Source organism: Geospiza fortis, unplaced genomic scaffold (genome assembly GCF_000277835.1).
Source record: "Geospiza fortis unplaced genomic scaffold, GeoFor_1.0 scaffold78, whole genome shotgun sequence".
Classification (NCBI taxonomy): domain Eukaryota; kingdom Metazoa; phylum Chordata; class Aves; order Passeriformes; family Thraupidae; genus Geospiza; species Geospiza fortis.
Window position 1 is genome coordinate 3,680,308 of NW_005054339.1, and position 6,215 is coordinate 3,686,522.

The window sequence follows — 6,215 nt, forward strand, 5'->3', positions numbered from 1 at the left end:
TGAACTGAGTCTGTTCAGTTTCTGCTTCTATTGGAAAACACCCTTGCAAGCTATAGATCTGAAATTTCCTTATACTGAACAGTATTTACCAATCATTATGGCTGTGACACTGAAATTAACCTTTTGTTTTGTTTTCTGAGTCCAGTAAAGTTACTGAGAATTTTTTATGTAATGCAAAGTGTCGAGGGACTTTAGTGGACTGAAACACAAAACAGTACTTTCCACTGTGGTGATAACAAAGAGCAAATATGAATAAAGATGTACTAAAGTGAAAATAAACATCCTAACCAGATACTAAAACAATTACTAAATGTGCAGTTAAATCACAACTTAACATTTAAAAAGTATTTTCCCTTATCATAATTTATGTTAACAACTTGACATCTTTATTATGTGCTGTAGAATCAGGACAACAAGCAAATGAAAAATCTCTGTAGATAAGGTGTGTTAATCCCCTTCCTAAGGCACAGGGAAATCAGAAATGTGCCTTTGTCATCTGAAATCTTCCTCTTCTGCACAAAATTATAAATGATATAAAGGAATACATGCCTTAAGCACAAGGAACTTAAGCATATACTAACATTGGAATCAATGATTTCTGCCTAGAGAAGTGACCTTTTCTACAGCAGCCAGTGTTCTGTTTTATAAATATTTGATGAAACACTTTAGATTGGGCTTGTTGTTAACAAAGGAGATAAGTGGGGGTAAGTGTGCTGTGCTCGCCGTGGGCTTGCTGGGCAGTGCTGTCCTTACCAGCTGCTGGACCTTCTAAGAGGCCATGTGAGGCTGTGAACTTGGCTCCCACATCTTGCTGTAGCAGTAAATAACAAGTGGAATATATATGTGTGCCTCTCTGTGTCCATTTCTATTCACAAGACTTAATTCTGGCTTTGTGTCTGATTCTATGAGGACAGAGTTAAAAATCCATTTCTGTGTTTGCATCCAGTATAGGCCATGCTCCAAGCAATGGCCACAGAAATTGTCTTTGCTCTTGGTTTCTGTCTGCAAGTTCAAATGAATTCCATGATGTGATACTGTCAGCTAGTTTTGTGCTTTCATGTATTTGCTCAAAAAGCAGTGCACTTTTGATGTTGTTCTACTTATGTCTCATCAAAGGTTTCGTAGCAGCTGCATTTCATGGTTCTGTGCAAAACCACCTGGAAAACATCCATCCTCTGAAAGTGATATTCTTAAGAGCGCCTTGCAGACTCAGATTTGCAGGTTGCTGAATGCTGCTAAATTGAAAACGACCCTATTTGAAAGGAAATGGATGCCGTCAATCCTTTAAGAATATCAAAAGCTACAGTACAAACAGCTCACAAAATGTAATGGGTGTCTAGAGATCCAGCTGTAAAGCTGCAGTGTAGTGCAATCTGTTGAATTTTAGTCATATAGAGTGAGATTTTGCATATCTCTCCTGAAATGATTTTACAGTGAATGGCTATTTTAAACATTTAATGAATTCCTGATTACCTGTGCTTATTGAAAGAAGCAAGACCTGTATTTAAAGCAATTGTAGTTAAATTCTCCTGTTACCTTCATGTTTTCCCCCATCAAGTTGTCAAAGAGCAAAGCATGTGCTTTATGCCTGCTTCTCCAAAAGTAAATGCATTTAAAGATCATTGAAAAAGGATCATTGCTGCAGTTCTGAAATGGTTAGAAGAGTACTTGAAAAATTATTTTAAAAGAGAAATGAGAAATAAATTATGCATGTTCATGATGAAGTTACTCATGAAGGCCTCAAGGAACTGTTTGTGTACTTGTGCTGGTTTATATATGCATGAATTATTAATAAAGAAGGTAAATAGTACTATCAAGAACAGATTTTGTTTTCTCAATGATCTTAAACAGTGAAAATTTAATTGGACTGTGGAGAGTTTGAGAAGGATCTTTTAGAATTGTATGATGCAATAAGCAGAGGAAGTCATATAATTCTACAATGATCTCCAAACTGGCTATTGTTTTTCAGAGAAAAAAAAATGTCAGAGATATTTTTGATGGTTCTCTAAGAATGCCAGCAGAAGGTTTACACTGGATTATTCAAAGTGGCTTTAGAAAATACTCATCTTGATGAAAATTCGACACTTTTTTAGCAAATCCATTTTGTGTCCACCTTGTTCCTTTAAAGTAGATCAGTCAAATGTAAAGATCCAAAATTAAGAGAAAATACGAAGTAAAAGGAGAAGCTGTGTCCCTTTTTGCTTGTTTTATTCTGTAGCAATCTGCTATCCCTTTCCATCAATCACCTGTAGTGGCACTTAATGCTGTGATTCATACCATTAATTTGTTCCAAGAATTAATAGATAGTGTGTAATAATTAACTACAACATGCTGTAGTATGGTTTCACTGCCTGCTACATGAAAGGACAGATATCTTTGTACTATCTGAGATTTTTGCTGTTCAGGTGATACAAAGGAGCCAGATGCTGACTGTAATTAATCAGTAGAGAATTGTTCTCTTGATGAAAATCTCTCAGCTGGAATAAAGCACACAGAGCTGGCTTCTGCACCAAACAATTCTGCCTCTCTGCCCTCGGAAGAGGGACAAGATTTTGATCCATTAATCCATCTGATATGTATTTTTTTATAGAAAACATGTGTTCCTAGGACATTAAGTTGGTGTTGGCTTGCCCACAAAATTGTGGAGCTGTAATTATTTCCTTGTTTTTCATCTGCTACACTGGTCAGATGAAAAATTTCAGGAGATAGCATAGTGAAAGAAGAATTTGAACTCTACCATTTTTTTGAGTAATGGTATCCTCTCAAAAATAATTCCAAGAAGTATTAGAATGATGTGAATCTAAGTCCTTTAAACTATTTTCCCTGTTACATTGACAAAGATTTGTGAGGATCTCATTAGTCAAAATAAGTACAATAAAGGAGCACTCACTCCAAGAAAAACGTTTCTTTAAAAAAGGAAATTTATTGTTTTGGGCTTACACAAGCTGCAGACAGTAAGGTGCCCTTCTTGCAGGGTCACCCAAGTAAGTAACATGCATGTGTTTTCTGTTGAGCTCCTTCCCCTGTTTCTGCACTTATTGTACATTTTAAGGAAAGGAAGATAAATTCGTATCAGGAACTAGGACACAAAATAAAATCTTTATTCAAAATATAAAACCCAAACATTTAGTGGAGATTTTTTTATGATTGCTAAAAACCAAAATTATGGGTTTTTACTCTTCCATAGTTTTATATCATCTCCTATTCTTTCCAAAGCACAGAAAAAAAGAACTCTCAAGGAAGAACTCTCCGTGGGGAAGATTAAGTGGGTCGTTTATGGCGGGTTTTGGGGTAAAGCTGCGGGTTTGGGTCCGCAGGGGAGGCCGCGGCTGGAGCCCGGAGCGCCGCCTGCGCTGCGCCCGTTCCGCCACCGGGGGGCGCCGCAGGACGCGGGAAGCGCCGGGAGCGCGGCTCGGGAGTTCGGGAATGCGGCTCCAGGGCAGGCCCGGAACGGCGGCTCTGATCCAACCCTCCCTGCTGGAGCTGGAGCCCGGGGGGGCAGTGACCTCTCTGCCGCTCTCCCGAGAGCTTAGAAATGCGTGGTGATAATTATTCTTCCTGTGCTGATCTAGCGCTGGGGAGTTCCTGTCCCAGTGGAGTATTAACGTGGATAGGGGTGGTGGAAAGAGAAATTCCCAAACCCTGCTCTCTCTCCCTCCTCCCTCCACCCCCCCTTATTTATTTATTTGTATATTTATTTTAACCCTCTGTGCGTTAGTTACAGAATTCTGCTCCAGACCCTTCTTTAGAATGTACTTTCTGAGCTTGTTTCACCTTTGGGTCCCCACAGTCATTGCCACTTCACGGTGCAATGACAATGACTGATGGCTTTGAAATGAAGTGACCACCTGGAACCCATTTCTCTCAGGTGTGGGTGCTGACCACATTTAACTGCAGTCCTCACGTTCATACCAGCATTGCTCTTTAGTGTTTTTTAGAGATCCATGGCAGAGAGACTGTGCTGATTTTTTTTTTTTTTTCTCTTGGCATCAACACCATGAGGGCTCACAGCATCCTCATGCTGGCTACAGGGAAGTGCAAAACCACCTAGCAGTATATTCATCCACTTCAGCTTTCTGCTTGGGATCACAGGAATTGATGGTGGCATTGCCACCTCAGGATGTGGTGAAACCAAAGTGCACGGCTGTGGTAGACAGGATGCTGTTCTAATCCAGTTTCTCTTTGGGGTAATTGATAATTCTGACTATTAGAAGAGGTATCATTTCATCGTAGCTGCCAAACACTGTGGAATTCTTACAAACTTTCCTGGTGGGTTTGACCCTGGCATCAGCTGGGTTACTGTTGTTAAAATGCATTTCACAGTCAGTGAAACACTTTGCCCCTGGGAGTCCCTCCAGCCCTGTGATGAAAGGGGCAGCTGAGTCCTGGAAGGTCTCTTTTGCTCCTTTCTGGGCAAAAGAGCCCACTCAAAACACCAGTGTGGATGAGAAGCTCATGACAAACACCTCTGGGGAAAGAAAATCTTTCCATGTCTCGATGTATTCATGTACTGGATGCTTTAAAAAAATTGCTTTAATTTATTTTTTAGCTATAATTAGAGCTCATTAAAGAGCTAAGTGGATCAAAACCTATGGACTGTGATACAGTTATAGACCATGTGTGTGGTAGTCTAAGAATCTATATTCAGTTCTTGACAACACAGACTTGGCAGTTTCTGTGCTTTCACTCCCACTTGCTATAAATACATACAGGAAAAATCTAAGTGTTGAAAACTTTAAAGTGTTTCCCAGGCTGTTCCTGCAATGAAGTTATGGTGCCAAAGTGGGTCATAGGTGAGAGTGGGGACTGGGATCTGCTGTTCCATTATCTTACTGCCTCATGTTAAGGGTAAAGTGCTGAAACAGTGATACTGTACATTCTGACAGGTCAAACAAGTGAGAGCAGTGCAAAGAAAACCACAACTCATTTAATCATTAAGATTTAAAGAAAAAGTATTAAAGCTAGGGTTTTATTTCTTAAGGTGAAAGGTTTTTCAACTGCCTTTGTAGTTATTTCAATTTTGTTTTATACATACCTGCCAAGCAGCTCACAGATGTAGGGGCACAGCTGGGCAGCACTTCAGGTTTTAGTTCTGAGGAAGGTCTTCGAGCTGGCAAAGCAGGAAACCCTTGAGTGGCTATTGAACATTTGAACTTCTAATACTGAGCAAAGGAATCCTTCAGTTCTGCAGGGCCTCATTCATAATTTTTGCATGGAATTTTGTATTTTAAAAAAATCTACAACAAGAAAAATGTTATCTCTAAATTCTAACGTGAATTCCCATTAGAAGAATGATGGGGGTGTTTTCCTCATTTCTTGTTGACCAGTTTTTATCAGTGTTTTCTCTAACAGAAAGACAATCTGCTGTGTATTAACTTCCCCTTGGGGTCTGCCATCTTTTCCCCTCCCTAATGCAAGTACAAATCTAGTGTGTGGAGGTGTTCCTGCAGTCCCATGGAAGTTGCAACAGAGGTGGTGTAAAGAAAAGTTCAATCCTCTCTCTTACAAGTGTACATCTTGTGTTTTTCATTATATATTTTTGCAGGGATGGTAAAATACAGCTTAAAAATCACTTGCTCAGCACAAAATCACTTCCCTATTGATTTGATTACCTTCTTGCTGCTTTTGCCATGCAGGCCAGCAAGCAGTTTTGTTTCCTTTGGTGAACTTAATCAATCAGGAGAGAGAGAGAACATGGAAGTAAATTTGCTTGTTCACACTAAAAATCTTACCATGTATTTCAGCAATGTTCATACCAAAACAATTACTCTTGTTTTTCATGAATATTCCTGTAAGAAAAAAAGCAATTTTCATCTAAGCATTCATTTTCCTCATGAAAGCTTGGAACACTCAGAGAGATACGGAATTAGGAATATTCAGATAGGAATATTCCTAATATTAGATTAGGAATATTCAGAGAGATATGCAACTGGTGGTAGTGTTGTGTGCCATTGAGAAGCCCTCAATGATTGGCTCCTGAGACCTCCTTTCCTCTCAGTGCTGTGGGCTGGTGTGGGTGAGGATAATTGTTGGTTTCAGTGCAATGTGTACCAGTGCCCTTTGGAGCAGAGGGCTCAGGCTGCAGTGTGTAATTGCTGGATAGATGGATTTATAGTGAGTTGTGGTCTACAGGGTGAAACACTTGCTGGGCACACCATCCCTGCTTCTGCACAGCTCTGCATCTGTGTGCTCCCAGTTCCATTTTTCCAGATGAT